Below are 20393 nucleotides of genomic sequence, written 5' to 3'. Positions count from 1 at the left end.
CAGCATATGGCATATGTTTGAGTCCCTTGATCCTCTTGGTGAGGTACTTTTGGGGTCTTTCCAATTGCTGCAGGTGTCGGGTAAGTTACATCCCAAATGGGGCATTGTACTCAATTATGGGCCTGATGAGGGAAGAGTAAAGGGGCACAATGACCTCTCCCGATCTAGATGTGAATCCCTTCTTGATAAGGTGGGCAATATAGAAGGCCTTTCTAAACACTTTGGCAATGTGAGTGTCAAAAGTACAGTTGTGTACACCTACCATAAATGTAGATGTTAGAGTGTCTTCACTGTTGCAGTCATGACTGTAGGGTTCTCCCCTGCTGGCAGGCAGCCCCAGGTCGGCCAGAATCCCAAAGTCTGGGTCCGGCGTCGGCTGTTCAACCATGCTCCCTGACGTCAGAGCGCCAGGAGTACAAAGCTGATAGCCGACGCCATCTTCTCCAGTTTTTCTTGCCCCAGATGTAAGGCGTTCCAAAATGAAAAAGGTCCCATAACCTTTGCAAATACACCTCAAAAGAATGGTGAAAAAAGGAAATACACAAAGGTAAAAATAAGAGGGGACAGGAGGGAGGGAAACCCAGACTGCAACAGTGAAGACACTCGAACATCTACATTTATGGTAGGTGTACGCAACTGTACTATGTTCATCGTGTTTTACTGTTGCAGTCATGAATGTAGGGTAGAATCCCAAAGCTGAAAGAAAGGGAGGTGATCATAAAGAGGAAGGGGCTGCTAAAAGGCCCTGCAAGACTGCAGATGCAAAGCCTGCCCTAGACTTAGAGTAGAAAGGAAGATTGTAGTGCTTAGAAAATGTATGCACCGAACTCCAAGTTGCAGCTTCCAAAATATCCTTGGTAGGAACTCCCCTGAGGAAGGCCGCAGAAGTGGCAGCAGCTCTGGTGGAATGAGTCCGTATACTCCCTGGGATTTGCTTTTTTTCCATGGTGAGAATAACAAAATCTGATTCCATGAGCAATCCATTTAGAAATGGTCTGTTTTGAAATGGCTTTACCTTGGGAACTGGAAGCATAAGAAACAAACAATTGTTCTGATTTTCTGATGTCCTTAGTTCTGTTCAGGTAAAAATGTAGCTGTCTGTGTACATCCAAGGAATGTAAGATCCTTTCCCCTTTATTTTGAGGAGTGGGGAAAAAAGTTGGCAAGTGTATAGTTTGATTTAAAGCCACTTTGGAAACCACCTTAGGCATGAAGGTAGGATTAGTCCTCAAAGATACCCTGTCTTGATGAAAAATAATATAAGGTTCCACAGCCATTAGAGCTTGTAACTCTGAAACTCTCCTGGCAGAGGTTAGGGCTAACAGGATGGCTGTCTTCCAAGATAAAAACTTGATGTCAGAAGAAGCAGCAGGCTCAAAAGGAGGCAAAGTTAGTTTTTCCAAAACATAGTTGAGATCCCAAGCAGGAATAGGAGGAGATCTAGGAGGTCTTAAGTTCTTAGCTCCTCTGAGAAACTGTCATGAGCTGGTGGGAAAAGATGGGAGGGTCTGTATTATAATGAGCAGAAATAGCAGAGGCATGTATTTTAATGGAAGAGAAAGAGAGACCCTTATGTAAGAGATCTGTCAAGTAAAGTAAAATTAAAGAAATGTTGGGAAGAAGAGGATCAGAATCCTGAGCCTGCATCCAGGAACAAAATCTTTTCCATTTTCCTGCATAAGATTTTCTAGTGCTAGGATGTCTGGCTTCCAAAATGACATCCATAACCTGCTTGGGCAGTAAAGAAGAAATCAAAGGCCCTGGATTAACCAGGCTTCCAGGCTGAGAGTTCTGACATGAGAGTGTAGAACCTGACCCTGATGTTGAGACAGAAGGTTTGGAGACTGAGGTAAAACCCAAGGGGGCTCCAGGCATAGGTTTTTTAGAGTTGGATACCAAAACTGCTGAGGCCAATTTGGAGCCAGCAAGATGATCATCTTGGGCTTGTCCTGTTTTATCTTCAATAAAACCCGTGGAAGAAGAGGGAGAGGCAGAAAGGCATATCCCGAGAGGTTCCTCCAACTGAATGACAAGGCGTCCACTCTCCAAGCTTCTGTGTGGAAAATCCTGGTGCAAAAAGTCTGTAGCTGAAGATTGAGATGGGGTGCAAAGAGGTCTATGTGAGGACATCCCCAGACTGCTGTTATCATCTTGAATATTTTGGTGTCCAGCATCCACTCGTGTGGATCCGAAAGATGTCTGCTCAGACTGTCTGCCAGGAAGTTTAGTTTCCCTGGTAGAAACTGAGCTTGAAGATCCAGATTGCAAGATAGAGCTGTGTCCCATAGATCCATGGCTAGTCTGCAAAGGGGGTAGGAATGAGATCCCCCTTGCTTGTTTATGTACCACATAACTGTGGTGTTGTCTGTCTGTATTAACAGTTGTCCTGGTTGTAAAAGATTCCTGAAGGCCAATGGAGCTTTCTGAACGGCTAACATTTCCTTTAAATTGATATGCAGGTGCTTCTGATCCTTTGTCCAAAGGCCCTGCAAACAATTGCCCTGAAAATGGGCTCCCCAAGCATAATCCGAGGCGTCCGTGGTTAGAATCTGAGAGGCAGGAGGAAGGGCTTCCCTTTGTTTAGAGCACATGCCCTGGACCACCAAAGAAATTCCTTTTGAAGGCAAGGAAGAATGGGGATCAGTATGTCTAAACTGTGGCAATGCTGAGACCATACACTTTTTAGGTACCACTGTATTTTCCTCATGTGTAGTCTTGCATATGGTACGAGAAGGATGCAGGAGGCCATGTAACCCAAAGCCTGCAGGAATTTCCTTGCAGATAGATGAGTTAAAGTTGCCAAAGTTCTGAAAGTTGAAGCCAGCTGTAACTGTTTTTTGGATGTCAGAAATGCCATCTGGGTAGTGGTGTTTAGAAGTGCACCCAGAAAAGTTATCTGTTGCGATGGTGTCAAATTTGACTTTTTTATGTTTACAGAGAATCCCAGGAACTTGAGGAGGTTCTGTACAAATTTTAGATGCTGGAGTAAGACATCCTTGCTGTCTGCCTGAATTAGACAATCGTCCAGATAAGGGTAAATTTGAATTCCCTTGAGTCTGCAGTAAGCCACTACTGGAGCCAGGCATTTGGTGAAGACCCTGGGCGCAGTAGATAATCCAAAGGGCAGCGCAGAGAATTGAAAGTGCCTCGATCCGGCTTTGAACCTGAGGTATTTTCTGCGATCCTGCCTGATGGGAATGTGTAAATATGCCTCCTTTAAATCCAAAGTTACCATCCATGCATTTTTGGACAGCATTGGAAGCAGCTGCTGTAGAGTAAGCATCTTGAATTTTGGAATCTCTAGAAAGGTGTTCAAGACCGACAGATCCAGAATGGGTCTCCATGAGTTTTGCTTCCTTGGGACTAGAAAAAGCCTTGAATAAAACCCTTTTCCCATCTCTGAAAGAGGAACCAGTTCTATGGCATTCATAGCCAAAAGAGCTTCCACCTGGTTTAAGGCCTCCGTCCATTGATGTTTTGGAAGGTCTGGCCATCCGCTTGGCCTTGGCAAGGTATGAAAATGGAATTTGTAACCTCGTAAAACCACATCCAAAACCCATTTGTCTTGGGTTATTTGAGTCCAATTTTGATGAGAGTTTTCCTCCGAGAGGGGCTTCCAGGGAAGAAGTTCCTGTAGCCCCACAGAGGGAGTCATTGAGTTTGTTTCCTTTGAGATTGTGACCTGTCCTCTCCTCCCCTAGGGGTGGAAGCAGTCCACTGTCTTGGTCTATAAGCAGCTTGTGATTGAGGCCTCCCTCTGGAACGTCTGTATCTACCCCTCTGAGGCCTGTCTGAAGTGGGAAAGGACCAATTTTTTGAAGGCCAATTCCTGCTAAATCTAGGAGGCTGTACTTGTAAGAAATCTTTAACTGTTTGCATTGATTTCGCCTTATCCTCCATCTTTTTAATCACCTCTTCAGCTTTCGATCCAAACAAAACATTAGGTTGAACAGGAGCATCCAATAATTTTGCCTTTACCTAAATTTTGTTCCTTTAGCCATGCATGCCTCCTAATGACTGTGCCAGAGGCCGCAGCCCTACAAGAAGCCTCCAAGGCATCAAATCCACAGTGTAAACCATGCTTTCCAACCTGTTCAGTGGCATGCAATAAATCATGTAATTCCTTATCCTCTGCACAGGCAGAAATGGAAGTAAGCTTTTGTTTTAAGACAGACAATAGAAATTGCTGGTATTTAAACATATGAAACTGACAGTTTAAAGCCCTAATGGACAAAGTAGCAGAAGTGTACACCTTTTTGCCCCATCTTTCTAAGGATCGAGAATCCTTTTCAGTAGGAGTAGGATTTTTGGCAGAAGCGGCCTTAGCTCTCTTAGGTCCCTGAGAAATGGTCTCAGGGTCAGCAGAAGGGTTCTTGTATAAAAACTGATGGGAATCAGGAACCCTGTAATATCTATCAGGCTTCACAGGAGCAGGAGGAAAAGAGTCAGAGGTTAAGTTAGCCTCCGAAAAGGCATCATCCACAATATCCAAAACAGGAGGAATAGCCAAGGGTCTGTGCTGGGGAAGAAGAAGAAATTCCCTCAGCCTTTTCTTGGATTCCGAATACTCCTGTCCTTCCCAGTGGAAATGTTCCCTCATTTCATGCAAAGTTTCCCCAAAGGAGAAATCCTCAGGGGGAGAAGCTGAAGGAATGGATTCTTCAGCATCAGAATCCTCATAAGGAGGAAAAGAATAATCCTGATCAGAAGAAGAAACTGAGGAAACAGAAGCCTGATCAAAGGAATCATAATAAACATCCTGCCTTGGCCTTTTGTCTGGAGGGGGATGAGAACCCCTAATCATAGTAAGTAAATCCTCCGCCATCTTGAGTAACTGTTTCTGTGACTTGGGAGCTGGTTCAGAAGAAGCCTGTGTAGAAGTCTTTGATTTTGAAGGAGTCTTTGCCTTTGTCTTTGGCTTTGCCTTTATTAGTAGCTGAGTAGGCCTGAAAACCCCTTCGGAAGCCGGTACCTGCACAGCGGCTCCGGACCCATCCGAAGGAGCATTGTCTGAAGGTCCTGCAACAGAAATATTTAAAGGCCTGGTTGGCTCCTCATGAGAGTCCGTTTCGGCCATCAGTTCTGAAATGGTCGAGGACAGGGGCTGCAAATGCGCCTCACTGACGACGGCCGAACCTGAAGCTGGCTCCGCTTGTGCACTATCATCAGATTTGGACCTCGGAGGCCTGTCTTTATCCTTGCGACGTTTATGAACTCCGGTAGCCGGGACCATATCTGACGACATTTTGTAGTTAAAGCGCGTACCGAAGTAATGAAAAGCAAAATCGTACCTTCGCTTAATTGTACGTTGATTGAATCTAACACAAAACCGACAACTAGCTACGTCGTGGTCAGGGCCCAAGCAAGGAATACAGTAAGAATGAAAATCCTTATGAGGTATTTGCTTCCCACAAGAAATACAATTATTAACTTTTTCTGACATCGGAGTGGAGCAAGAAAAAAGTTTCCCCAATGGGGTACTTAGCTTTGAGTGGAGAAGAAAGTCTTCGGACCGAAGTATATCAGTAAAATTTCATCAGGAGTCCGCCGACCGGCAAATGCGAACTGCTATCACCGCACGGCAAGAAAGACTGGAGAAGATGGCATCGGCTGTCAGCTTTGTACTCCTGGCACTCTGACGTCAGGGAGCATGGTTGAACAGCCGACGCCGGACCCAGACTTTGGGATTCTGGCCGGCCTGGGGTTGCCTGCCGGCAGGGGAGAACCCTACAGTCATGACTGCAACAGTGAAACACGATGAACATCGAGAGGTTACTGTCAACTTGGGTCCCTAGGTCCCTAATTACTTCTTCCGTACCTAATGGTAATTTGTGGGCACTTTGTTTTTCCCAAAAGGTATGACTATACACTTTTTGGCGTTTAGTTTAAGGCCATGGCTCTGGCACCAGTTTTCCATTTCTATGAGACCCTTTTGAAGGATGCTTGTGTCCAATGGAGAATCAATTATGGCGCCCAGTTTGCAGTCATCTGCGAACTTGGTCAGCCACAATCCTCCCATGTTAGCCTGTACCTCAGAAAAGTAAATACCGAACAAGAGAGGTCCTAGGACCGAGCCCTGAGAGTTCTATGAGACTGTAGTGGCCAGCACTATCTTCTTCACGGTGACGTGCTGAGGTAGTAGCATAAAGAAGGCTGAGGCAAAAAGACTCAATAAATTGGTAAGGAAGGCTAGCTCAGTAGTTGCAGAAGGACTGGACACCCTTGAAAGCGTGGCTGAGAGAAGAATGTTAGCACAACTAAAGATCACCATGGCAAATACTGACCACCCACTCAACAGAGTGCTGGCTGGACAGAGAAGTTCTTTAGCAGGAGACTGATGAGGATAAAGTGCTCCACTGAACATCACAGGAAATCCTTCCCGCCCACAGCCATCAGACTATACAATGCCTCATACCGTCTCAGTACCACCCCCACTACTGAAGGAGACCACATAGTGTAACGTTAAACTCTTCCATCCTTTTTATTCTCTTTTATCAATGCCATATTAATCATCAATACAATTATCCTTTGTGCAATATGCTATACCTTAGTTAATGTTTCATAATGTGCAATACCCCATATCCTAGTGTGAGTGGTAATTAACATGAAAGGCTCCCCCTTTCATGTCATGTTGTAGTATCAAACTCATCTAATACATTGGCTATGGTCAACAGTGTACTTGTGTCAGGCCTTGCTGTTATATATGTGGGGTAACATACGTGAGCATGGTATCGATCTAATTATGTAACATATGTGTTTGGTCAACTTTGTGTCTATGTTTATATGTGCAATTGTAGCATAAACAATTTCCTGCAGACTCAAAGTATTTCTGATTCTGATAAAATACTTCTGGCAAGACTTGAGACCCAGGCATTTTGGAAAGATGTTTTCAGCAATTTTTGATGAAGCATAACAAGGAGACCTTTACCAATTTACATTTGCAAAGATTTTGCACATGGATTTCTGCAAGATGGATGACAAACCCATGTTTTGGCAAATTTCGATTTAAAAAAAAATAATCATTTATGTACTGAAAATATAGGACTTCCACAATTCTGAAACCAAAATTTATTTATTTTATTTTACATTTGTTAACCAGGATGGTTTGTCTGGGTACAAGTCCATTTTCAGCTGAGGCCCGGGGAGAAAAGTATAGCTTACACAGGCATTGATATAACAGGAACAAATACATTGATATAAAAAGGCAAGTACAAATATACATTTGCATCTTAGGTATCTCATCAATATTAGATGATTAAGTAATAGTACACGTTGATACATATACTATTATAAGCACTGTTTATAGAAGAACGAGTTTTTCATAGAAAAGCTATGTACAAATTCATCAGCCTTAAGCAGGTATTAGTGTGGTGTCAACACTTGCCACTGTCTATAGTAGTTAATAGGAATAGCTCCATACTAGCTCTACAGAACACAGGACTAAGACAAAGTAATAACAGTAAATCTGAAATCCTTGTACAGTGATTCTGCTTTTTTTTTTTTTTTTTTGTTTACTGAAATGAATATTGATTTGAAAAAACAAGTATGCCTCAGTGACTAAGCATGAATTTTGTTTAACAGACTGGAAGAAAATATTAAGGCAACAGAATGACAAGAATTTATCTACTGTGCAATTCACAGCTATTAAAGTTAATCACTGGCAACACTCCTCAGAATGGCTGAAAACCCAAAAGAGAACACAATTACAGACGCCTGCTGGAGATATGGACAAATAAAAGCCCATTACTTACAGAGGGTATGCAAATGCCCAGTGGTTGAACACATCGGGGTCAAGGTAACTGAATGTACCACTTGATCAAAGTGCCTCTTATCAGAGAGGTCAAGTTTTAGAAATGAAACAACCAAAGACAACAATGTCTGTATATGTATTAAATTATGGGTTAGATTAAATTATTACAGTCTTAGTTGCTGCAATAAGTAAAAATTGGAAAAATCTCTCCAAGAACTGGAAAATATGATAGACCATGAAATATTCACTATAAAACTGGGTGGACTTTTGAAATTTATAATATATTTATCTTCTAAACTAATCCCGATGAAACAATAGTCATTGTTTACTGTTGCTCATTTTAATAGATATGTCTGTCTGTTCAGTGCTGCAAGTGGATTATAATTCAATGAGGTTATACATTGTTTTAGTATTTGGGTTCTTTTTATCCATAAAGATTTTTCTGTGTTAAAACGGGCATGTCATAAAGTCTCTGAAATAAAGAAACTAAATCCAAGCATTCACTTATTTTTTTTTCTGTGAGACAGGGTGACATAGCAGTGTTGAAAATCCCGTCTGAATGCATTACAACACACTTAAGACACTGTGCGCATGTTGTGCTGAACATGAATTATATTTTTAAATATCAAATTCTTTAGTTGCAGCAGTTGTGACTCTAGTCCAAAGCGTATTTACATTTTACGTCCAACTGTGAATCTCTGTGAAAGATTTGTAGAGCACACATTTCAAGAATAGGCTTTTTGTTCAAAGCAATAGCCTGTCTATGATAAATCTTAGTTATAGTTATTTTGTGGAAGAAAAAGTTACTGAACTAAAATTCAGAGGTTGTTGTTTATGTTACGTCACTATGAAACAAAATCAAATGAATTCATTTATACTCTTGTATCATATCTATGTAAAGAGACAAAAAAAAAAAGAAATGTAACCTTTGCATGATGGCTGGACTTTTGGTATGAGACATAATAAAAAGCAGTACTCAGGGTCTGAAGTGTAAATAAAATATGACATGTCCTGAACTGTCATTGGTTATATAAAGTAACAGGCAGTCATCCACAAATAATGTTCAGAAAGAAAAACCCGGAGGGTTTCTGCACATTTCACATAAAATTTTATGTTGGATGACGCTGTATACACTGACAAAAGCAAACCACCATTAACCATGTCTTCTGCCGTGGTAAATGTAATAGCAGTACATGATGCAAAAGAAAAAAACAAGTCTTTATTCACCATCTGACAGGCAAAGCTTAACGGTTCATTAAACGTTTACCTCCAAATGTACCATGCAAAGACAAGTTACCTCCAGCTACGTCTGCAGTATTAACAGACAACAAAAGGAAACGCTGCAGAAATTCATAGGTGCATTTTGCACACATTAGGTTAATTCTGTCACAGGGGAGTATAACTTTATTTATTTATTTTGTTTTACACTTGTTTACCAGGAAAAATCCAACTGCACTCATGTCCTTTTTTCAGTGCTGGCCCGGGGAGAAAAGCTCCATAAATAAAGCACATAGAAAACAACGGTTGAATAACATAATTAAAGTAACAGTAATTATAACAAAGACAGTAACTGAGTGAATACCAAGCACATTATAGAAGTCTACAGGACAGACATACAGTGAATATATACATGCAGTTAACATAAAACTTCAACAGCACCTTCACTAGATTATGTCCAGTTCTAAATTTCATTCTTTAGAATATGTGCAAAACGGACTAACGAATAACAGGATTAACAAATTATGAAAAGAATAATTTAGCAGTTAGCATTTGCGGAATAAGCACCCATATTTAAGTGGGTATCTTCAAATGTCTCCATTGGTTTAGATGTTTTTTTAAATGTTACTCTATATTTTTACACTGTAAAAAGGACTTACTTGTGTCTCATCATACTGTGTAAATGTCAGCTGCAACTCCAAATCATGTATTTTACGTATTGTTATGTGGAGCTTTTCTCCCCGAGCCTGCACTGAAAATGGGTCTTCATCCCAGTCGGACTTTCATGGCAAACAAATATAAAATAAAATAACCATTTCATTGTATTTATTTTTGTACAATGTGAACTTCCTACAACTGATTTACAATTTGCGAGTTGTTATTTGACTTTGTTCTGCACATAGGAAAAGTACAGTTGTATACACATCATAAATGTAGATGTTCGAGTGTATTCAGTATTGCAGTCATATCATTTGGGTTATCCCTGCCAGGGTATCCCTCGGCCGGCCAGAATACCAGAGATGTAGTACTTCTGCGTCGGTTGCTGTCACCTGAGGACTGACATCAGGTCGTGAGTAGTATAAAGGAAGGCATCCGAAGCCATTACATCAGTTTTTCTTGCCCTAACCTGTCAGGAGCCCCCAAAGTAGGAGGCCAGGCTCTGGTGGTAGAACCCCAGCAGCGGAAAATAAATACCAATATGCCCCTTGTAAGGAAAGGAGAACAACAAGGAAGAATGGTAACAAAAGGAGAAAGAGAAAAAGGGGATGGAGGGAAACTACGACTGCAACAGTGAATACACTCGAACATCTACATTTATGGTAAGCGTACACAACTGTATTAAGCTCTTTGTGTTTCACTGCTGCATTTATCACATTTGGGTAGATTCCCAAAGCTGAGGAAATGGGTGGAGGCAGTCAAAGAAAATAGGGGCTGGCTAGGATGCCCTGCAAGACTGCAAAGGCAAACCCTGCCCTGGATTTGGAGAAGAGATGCAGGTGGTAATGCTTGGTAAAAGTGTGAACAGATGTCCAGGTGGCAGCCTCTAGGATGTCCCTGGTGGGGACTCCTCTGAGGAAAGCTGCAGAGGTGGAGGCTGCTCTGGTGGAGTTTGTCCTGACCCCCTTGGGAGGAGGCTTTCCATGCTGTTTGTAGCAGAAATGGATGCAGTGTGCTGTCCATTTGGAAATGGTTTGCTTGGAGATGGCTTTGCCTTCTGCCCCTGAAGAAAAGCTAACCAGCAATTGATCAGAATTTCTGAAGGATTTAGTCCTGTCCATATAGAATCTGAGCTGTGTAAATCTAGAGAGTGAAGAATCCTTTCCCACTTGTTCTGGGGATTAGGAAAAAGGTGAGCAAATGAATGGATTGGTTGAGAGCCACACTGGACACCACCTTGGGCATGAGGGATGGGTTAGTTCGGAGGGATACCCTGTCTTCAGATGAAGGGTTCCACAGCCACGAGTGCTTGCAGGTCAGAGACTCTTCTGGCTGAAGTGATGGCCAGAAGGAATGCTGTTTTCCAGGAAAGAAATTTTAGCTCTGCAGAAGAAGCTGGTTCAATAGGGGGCAGGGTGAGCTTTTCCAAGACAAAGTTAAGGTCCCAAGCTGGTGTTGGTGTCCTTCTGGGGGGCCTCAAGTTGCCAGCCCCTCTGAGGAACTGTTAGATCAAAGTGTGTGAGAAAAGGGGCTGCTCAGTGGGAAAATGAGCAGAAATAGCAAAGGCATGAATTTTTATAAAGGAGAAAGAGAGACCACTGTGTAGTAGGTCAGCTAAGTAATCCAGGATTAGAGGGACGGAGGATTGTGCCGTATTGACTCCCTTACCCTGGATCCAGGTGCAGAACCTTTTCCATTTATCTGCACAAGACTTTCTGGTGCTAGGACATCTGGCCTCATGGATAACATATAGAGCCTGTTTACTGAGGATGGCAGATTGGTTCGGGGTTAGGAATAAATCAAGCTGCCAAACTGAGTGTCTGCAATTGGGGATGCATGAATTTCTCTTCCCTCTGGGTCAGGAGGTTTGGAATCTGAGGAAGATGCCATGGAGGCAGCAGGGACAGGCTGCGCAGCAAGGGTTACCAGTGTTGTCAGGGCCAGTCTGGAGCTATAAGAATGGTCCTTGGTTTTTCTTCCCTTATTTTGAGCAGTACCCTGGGGATAAGAGGTAGGGGAGGGAGGAAAGGCATAGACGAATAGATTGACCCAGGGGAAGGACACGGCATCCACTTTCCAAGCCATGCAGTGATGCTCCCTGGTGCAGAATTTGCTGAGCTGATGGTTGGTGTGGGAGGCAGAGAGGTCGACCTTCAGGGTTCCCTATTTCTGAGTTATTAGGGTGAAGGTACTTCTATTGAGTTGCCACTCATGTGGGTCCAGAAGGTTTCTTCTTAATTGGTCTGCCAGAGAGTTGAGAGAGTCTGGTAGGAATTGTGCTAACAGGTGTAGTTAAATGGAAGAGGGCTGTGAGCCAAAGGGCCATGGCCAGCCTGCATAGAGGGTAGGAGTGAGTCCCACCCGGCTTGTTGATGTACCACATCACAGTGGTGTCTGTTTTGATCAGGAGAACCCCTGGAGAGAGAGAAGGGGTTTGAAAGCTATCAAGGTGTGCTGCACAGCCATCATCTCTTTTTGACTGATGTGCAGAGGGATTTGCTTTGAGCTCCATTAGCCCTGTATGCACCTGCCATCCAGGTGTGCACCCCAAGCGTAGTCTGATGCATCTGTGGTGAGGGTCTGGGCGGTGGGGAGAAGGGCAGTCCCTTGTTGTGGGAGCATGCTGTTGCCCAGTAAAGAAATTCCTTTCTGAGGCAAAGAATTATAGGTAGAAGAGTTTCCAGGTCTTGAGAGTGTTGACACCAAAGGCTCTTCAGGTACCGGTGAAGTTTCCTCATATGCATTCTGGCATATGGAATGAGTAGTATGCAAGATGCCATGAACCCCAGAGCATGCAGGATCTTCCTTGCAGATAGCTGGGGCCTGGTGGCTAGTTGACAGAAGTAAACTGTCAGGAAAATTTGCTTCTCTGGTGTAAGGTATGCAATCTGGGATGCTGTGTCCAGACTTGCTCCCAGGAAAACTATCCTTTGGGTGGGCACCGGTTTGGATTTCTTTTTGTTGCTTGTTTACCTTAGGGAGGTTAATAGGGTCTTGAGAAAGGCTAGGTGCTTGAGCATCTTTTCCTGGCTGTCTGCCTGAATAGGGCAGTCATCTAAGTATGGGTAAATTTGAATATTTCTTTGTCTGCAAAAGGCAATGGCCGGAGCCAGGCATTTTGTGAAAACTCTGGGAGCAGTAGATAAGCCAAAGGGAAGAGCAGAGAACTGAAAATGTTGGGATCCTGCCCTAAAGTGGAGATATTTCCTGCATAATTCCCTGATAGGAATGTGGAGGTAGGCCTCTTTTATATCTAGGATGGCTAGCCAAGTGTCCTTGGGTAGCAGCTGCTGGAGGGTGAGCATTTTGAATTTTGGGATCACCAGGAAGGTGTTTAGAATGGATAGATCGAGGATTGGGCACCAGGTACCTTCTTTTCTGGGCACCAGAAAAAGTCTGGAGTAGAAGCCTTGGCCTATCTGTTCTGCAGGAACGTGCTCTACTGCCCTCATAGAGAGCAGGGAAAGGAGGATTTGCTTTTGAGCCTCAGCCCACTGATTTGGTGGTCGATCTTGGAACCCTTTTGGAAGATCTGCTGTCAGATGGTTTACTGAAGCCATATCGGAATTCGGTGACTGTAAACGAAAATATCTGGCTACAGCAAGGGCCCGATGATGGATAGTTCTGGTGTTGAACAAAGCACAGAAGCAACAACGGGAGACATTGTGATCTGGGCCTAAACAAGTGATGCAGTAAGAGTGAAGTCTCGTGTGGTATTTGCTTTCCACAGGCGAGACAATTATTAACTTTTTCTGACATCGGTTAGTGCAAGACAAAAGGATCCCCAACAGGGTACTTAGCTTTAGACGACTTCAGCTTCAGTTCGGAGATGAAAACTCAGGTAGTGGCTGATCGGCACTCATGTGAACTGCTTCTGCTTCGGGCTCCATGGCAAGAAAGACTGATGTAATGCATCGGCTGCCTTACTTTATACTACTGATGACCTAACGTCAGTCCTCAAGCGATAGCAACAGATACAGAAATACTACATCTTTGGTATTCAGGCCGGCGGAGCGCTCCTCTGGCAGGGATAACCCAAATGTGATGACTGCAACAGTGAAACATGAAGAACATCTCCTAAAGTAGTATAAAGACAAATTATTTTATCCTGGATATCTTATTTTAAAAGTTGCGTCTTTACATCACCTTATTTAATTACATGTCAGAATAATGCAACTTCCTCATAAACTATAGATCTATGCCTGAAATCAGGTAATTTACTTCCCAACTTAGCTCTGTACCCAGAATGATTCCATAAATGTTGCCTCTTTTTAACTGCATATCTAAAACATGTAGGGTGACCCTCTCTTTAAACAACTACATTTAATTTAAAGGACATTTCAGTGTCACCAGGTTTTTAGTTATGTGGCCTTCTGTATCACCTCCAGGACCAGAGTTACACTAATGCAGTTTTCAGTTGACAGTCCTTGTATACTATTTCATAATGTTTCCTGGTCAGTCATTAAAATACCTGCATAGGAATGTGTAATATTTCAAGTTAAGTTTTATGTTTTTATGATCATTGGTGGTACTTCCATCGAACAAAACACATTTCATGTTATAAGATAATTATTTGACTCTGACTATTACACTGCACATAGCCAGGTTTCAAACAGGTATTCAATAGGACCATGACTGAAAAAATGCGTACATGAACATTTCCCAGCATGAGCTTAGCACTGCAGTTTACTTAAGACCTGCAGTTAGCACTATATAATTAAGGAGGTGAAAACCCTATTCATGCAGTGGCTCTTGCCACCCCCATAGTGCCTTTTTTAGGCAAGGCTCAAATTCTAAACCTACCACCCTAGAACACCAAAAAAAAAAAAAAACTAGGGTAATGCTGCTCAAATGCCAGAAGTCCAAGATGCAAGATGCACGAGGCCCTTCTCAATATGGAGACATCGAACATCGATGTCTGTGCAAAACCTGGTTCAAGGCTTCAAGGCTCCTGAGAGCACACCTACCTCACCAGGTTTCACCTTCTCACTATCCCCCAAACCCAAAACAAAACAAAGACAAAGAAAAGGTTAGGAGTCACCCACCGCACCCCCACCCAGTGTTGGTAACACGTTAGATCATCGGAGATCGGCATCCAAGACCATAACTATAGGGGCAAGATGCAAAGACTGCTCTAGCAATTTGTACAATGTGTCAGGCCTCAACTCCAAAACTGGCCTCCTCAAAACATTGCTATGAAACAGGGAGAGGATAAACACCATCATACTAGGTGACATACTACCAACTACCTACCCTAAGAACACTCAACTGCCACTACTCAAGCCAATAAACTCTAGATTCATGGAGTCACTAAACCAAAAAATGCCATGGAACAACACCACACCATCCCACAACGTGGCTATACTTCATCACATCATCGATCATCAGATCAAAATGTTTCAACACCGGAGTATACCCCTCACTGACTGGATCAATCACTAACTAAATCAACTGGAGGTCCTGATCCGCCCCACAAAAAAAAAGACCACAGTGAAAAAAAAAAAAAAATCAAACTTCCAAATTTCAAACTAAAGTGTGTCCTCCAAAACCTCCTTGGGAGCCTTACTGCCAGTAAACGTAGTGTTAACTGCTAATCACTTTACGTGCACCTACAGGACTGCTACCAACAGGGCATCCAGGACAGCAACAAACCAAAAACTACTCTCACTGCAAAGGCAGTCGGCAAAGGACCAGCAAAAGAGCTTAAACAAGCAAAACAACAGCTACCACAAGCTAAGGAAAAAGCTACAAAAAGCTTGAAAGTGAAGAAAGAAAAGGCTGAGAGATCTAAAAAAACTAAAAAGGCAAAAAGTATAAAAACCATAATTTTGAGAAAAATAGAGAAGGAGAAAAGGACTCCTCATCTAAAATCAATCATATTTCAAAACTTTGGCACCTAGATAAACAAAGGACACTCCCAGAAATGATGTGAAAATTACTGAAAAATACTGAATTTAGCTAAAATAGGAATTAAATTACCCAGTGACTAGCAGCCCTAAGGGAGAGGCTGACACTCCCAGAGATATGACATCCCAAGGGCCCATTCTAAAAGGACCCTCACTGTGGCCAGGTGACACTGCCCTCACTAAAAACAAACCCTGCAGCTGTCTTGGAACGGACCTCGTCTGTGCTGTTTGCTTTATAGCTCAACGAAAATCTTAGCACAGTTAGGACAGCTGTCCCATCCATGGCGCCACTCACACTACATGTCCCACAGATAGTGATCCATCCCACCAGACATGGAGAAATTACTCCACGAAAGCTTGACAAACCTTATCTCCACTGACATAAAGAAGGATCGCATGGAACATGAAAGAACCTTCAGGAACCCATAACTGGAGACACCCATTGGAACCAGTTCCCAGGCAGACTTGCAAGAAGCTTTGTCCTACACAAAGACAGTTTGACTCGAATTTGATTGGATCCCAGTCCCAAGGCTTGGATCAGACAAAGCACCTGGCAACCGACGCAGGGATGACTCCAAATCATCATCAGCCTCCCAAGCAGACAGAACTCAGCCCATACAATTGCCAAAGGTGTATCCATGGCTGTGACTGAACCAAACTAATCCGCCACAGAACACAGGGTCCGTTACTCAAGGAGCCATGTGAAACTCAAAACCAGGCACAAGTGGTGGGCTGCTCTTGTTCTCCACATTCCAAAACCACTTTCGTCATACACTTTTCTGAAGTACAAGCAATATGGCTGACATGACAAGCAGAAGACTGCAGATGACACACCACTCCAGAAACATTAAAGACATCTGACACAATATCCTCCAGAGGGCGCCACAGAAAGGTTATGCCTGAAGCGCCTGCCAAACGCCAAAATGCAGCTTCAAAAAAATAGCGAAACCCTAGCTGGCAAATAAGAAGTTACTAAGGTGACAATCACTGAGCCTCCGGGAGGATCAAGAAAAGTTCATAGGACGTTATGGGTGACACTTCGTTTGACACATCATGTTTAGTTGTAGAACCTAAAAAAGCCTACACCAAACACATGATCAGGTTCACTCATCAATCAAGGGAGGTCATGTACCCCTCAAGGATATCATCATTAGACCTATGATTGAGTACAATGCCCTGCTAGATTAGTACATCAGACATTCATGTATGCTGCTTGACCACCAGCCCTCTCCTGCTAAATATAGGGGTCTCAAAACCAAAGTATATGCTGCGACCAGAAAGAACTCAGCTTATTCTGACTCAATAACCTCAGGGTGTATCTGACCCCAAAACATATAAGGCCACCTGTGCCTGAGGAATAATGATATGCTTCACCTCCGCACCCCTCACATGCTTCACAGGCGGGGAGACTGAAGGGAAGAGACGGTTATCGTGACAGCATGGAGGACAATTCATGCCCAGAGCTGAGAGATTCCCCTAACACCATCCGGTACATGTGAGGCAGAGCACCTCGCGCAGAATAGAGAGCGAGCTGGAATGGACAATTACCGGGCAGGGATTACTTCAGCTGTGGAAGGGCTATAGTCACAGAAAAATGATAGAGCCACAAAAATGATAGTGACAGAAAGGGAATGATAAAGAACATAGGCGTAAAGAGCTTATAAATAGGTATTGAACTACATTTTTCTTAGCTGAGATGCAGTGACTGCTTTCAGTGAAAGTTGAATGACACACTTTTGGTCCGTTTTCCTGAGAAAATAATGTTGCAAAATGCAGGTTTTGACATTCTAATTCTCAAAGAACTTTTACCAGCCTATGACATAACATCTGCATTGTACTACTTCTTCAGCAAGCCAATTGCCCCGATGGGGTAGATAATGGGCCTGCAGAAATAAATTAGATCTTTTGAGATTCCCTTTGGGTTTGTGACTTTCTACACACAGTCATCACAACAGCAGGAGGTTCACATTTCTGGCCTTATTCACACAGGATTGAGTTTAGCTGGACCTAGTGGAAGGACTACATCAGAAAACCAAGGGGGCTCGACTGTAGAACTTTAAATTTTGCCTGTCTTGGATATAGGTTCATAGGTGTGTACTAGGCTAATGACCCTAGAGCCTTTATAAGCCTAGCCCCCAAAAAATTGCCCAGACACCGTGTCACCCGATGTTAGTTCACAGTGACCATATCCAGTAGGGCAACTGGAATGATCCCTGGAGTGAACTTTCTGTTACCCATCCAATCATCAAGATTTCTCTTGAAGAAGGCCAGCAAGGTGCTCTGCTTGACATGAATGGGAAGCTCATTTCAGAGTATGGGGAGTCTTTGGGAGATGAACCTGTCCCTCCAGCATGTTCTGATAATTGTGGTAATGAGATTGTGATCTCTGGAGCGTGTGGTGCAGGGGGGGGGGGTTTAGGATTTCTTTAGGTGTAGCATTTCAGGTAGGGCTAGGTCGGACATGGCTTTGTAAGTCAAGCAGAGATTGCATCTAAGTAGATAAGAGGCTGAGAACGACTGAAGTTTCTTGAGTCTGTCCATGTAAGACGTATGTTTAAGGCCTAGGATCCTTTTTGTGAAGTACTTTTGGTGGCCTCTCTAGCTGTTGTAGGTGTCTGGTCAGGTACATGCAAAATGGGGAGGTATATTCGATGACTGGTCTATTGAGGGATGATGACCTCTTTCTTCCTGGATATGAAACCTTTGTTATAAGATGTGCCACATAGGACTTTCTGACCACAGTGGCAGTATGGTGGTCGAAGGTGAGGTGGCTGTCAACCTGGGTGCCCAGATCTCTTATGGCCCCTTCAGTTTTCAGTGGGCTGCCATCAACGTAGTAATTCAAGGGAAATGAGTTTTTTCCAAAGGGGGTGATAACACATTTTTTGGTGTAAAACTTCAGGCCATGGTTCTGACACCAATCATTGGTTTCAGAGAGGCCCTTTTGTAGGATGTTGATGACTCCTAGTTTCCAGTCATCAGCGAACTTGGTCAGCCAGAGTCCTTCTGTGTTACCCTGGAATTCTGAGAAGTAGATGCCAAACAGGATCGAGCTCTTTGGGACTCCACTCATGACTGATAGACTATCTGACTTGGAATCCGCAACTTTCACTCTGTGGTTCCTGTCTGTGAGCCAATTTGCAACCTACCTAGTGATGTAAAGATTGATGCCTAGTTTGGTGAGAGTAATGATAATCGAGTGGGGAATAGTATCAAAGGCCTTGGCCAGGTCGAGGTAGGCTGCATGCACTGCCTTGCCCTCATCCACAGCCTTGGTGACTGCCTCAAAGAAGTCAACCAGGTTCAGCAGGCAGGATCTCCCCTTGACAAAGCCAAAGTATGTTGGGTCAAGAGTTTGGAGATTACCTAGATCTTTGTTAATCAGGTCCATGATGATGCGCTCCATAGCTTTGCATACCAGACTCATCAGGCTGTTGGGGCGATAGTTCCCAGGGTCTGTAGTTGCTCCCACTTTATGGAGTGGGATGACTGTAGCAGTGCACCATTCATTAGGGACATAGCCTGAGGTAAGGCTGTGATTGAACAGGGCACACAGATGTGTCTCATGTAGGACGCAGCCAGGGATATTATCAGGTACCATGGACACTGTATTCTTGGTTTTGGACAATGCAGCTTTTACCTGTGCCACAGAAATGGCGCGTACCAGGCTTTCTACTGGTACTGTGATAGGGCCGTTGGGGGGGAGAGGGGTAATGTTGGCACTGAAACTGTCAGCCAGTATGTTGGCTCAGTATAGGAAGTGCCATTGTGCAATAACTCAGAGCAAATATAGGTATTGCCTTTGAGGTTTTTGATATACACAAAAACAGCCACCGAGTAGTCTCTGAAACACCAAAACGAACTTTAATATAGTGAAGCGCTTTTCATCTACCCAAATAGGTAGATTTCATCAGACAAACATATAAAAACAGTGTAACAACTTTTTTAAAGCCAAAAAGGTGCCAAATCCAAACCAATCAGTGGTTTATTTAGCTTTCTATCAGTCATGCCCAGCATTTTATGTTGGAAAAACTGTCAGGAAGCTTAAAGAAAGGATTTACGAACAAATTTACCATATTAAGAAGAATAGCAACACTAATGCACTGGCAAGACACTGTAATGAGTACCTGACCCACTGTTTTTTCAAAATTATTGATCAGGTAGTTATAGATGGTAAAGGTGGACCTTGCCAGTTGTTGTTAGAAAAGTGTGAATTGTTATGGCAGCTTAGGTTAAATTCCTATACCTTGCCTGGTATTAATGAGAATACTTCTTTGTCTTGTGTTTTGAAGTTGAAATGTCTGCTTCTGTAGATTTTTTCCTTTTTCTTAATATTTTATTATTGTACATGTGATTAGTGATCTAAAATTTCTTATTTATTGCAACAAACATACTGATTTTTGTATAAAGTAGGTAAGACTTAATATATTATATATTACATACTATTTATTGCTTTTTTACATTTGAATACAATGAAATTTATGAGGTTTGGGACTGTTTTTCAATGTGGGTGGTAGAATATGTATGTACTTTTATGTATTTTCATATTTTTACAACTTCTTAGCATTTTTTATAGGTATATTTGTGATGTACGTTTAAATTTTCTAATTAATGCTGGTTTATTAAGCACAAGAGCAGACTGGTTTGAATTTGGCACCTTTCTGGCTTTAAAAAGGTTGTTACACTGTTTTTATATGTTTGTCTGATGAAGTCTACCTATTTGGGTAGACTAAAAGTGCTTCACTATATTAAAGTTCGTTTTGGTGTTTCAGAGACTACTCTGTGGCTGTTTTTGTGTTTTTTCAAGAGTTTGCCATTTCCTGTGGTTTTCTCACGTTTGAGTTATGGCTACTGACAATGTC

General features: G+C 42.8%; 1 protein-coding gene and 1 long non-coding RNA gene across 3 annotated transcripts in view; one reads left to right on the top strand and one right to left on the bottom strand.

Moving 5' to 3' along the window:
- LOC122813134 overlaps positions 1–8246 on the top strand; it is a 218752-nt gene extending 210506 nt beyond the window's left edge. Inside the window, exon 2 of the long non-coding RNA XR_006366642.1 lies at positions 7582–8246. This is a non-coding gene — a long non-coding RNA (uncharacterized LOC122813134). The remainder of the gene's footprint in view (positions 1–7581) is intronic.
- LOC122813133 (phosphodiesterase 4D interacting protein) overlaps positions 1–20393 on the bottom strand; it is a 1898306-nt gene that overhangs the window by 1097858 nt on the left and 780055 nt on the right. The window lies entirely within an intron of this gene.

This window comes from Protopterus annectens, chromosome 10.part0 (assembly GCF_019279795.1).
Source record: "Protopterus annectens isolate FY-2018-M chromosome 10.part0, PAN1.0, whole genome shotgun sequence".
Classification (NCBI taxonomy): domain Eukaryota; kingdom Metazoa; phylum Chordata; order Ceratodontiformes; family Protopteridae; genus Protopterus; species Protopterus annectens.
The sequence above is the reverse complement of the archived record's forward strand: the minus strand, read 5'-3'. Positions and strand labels throughout refer to the sequence as shown.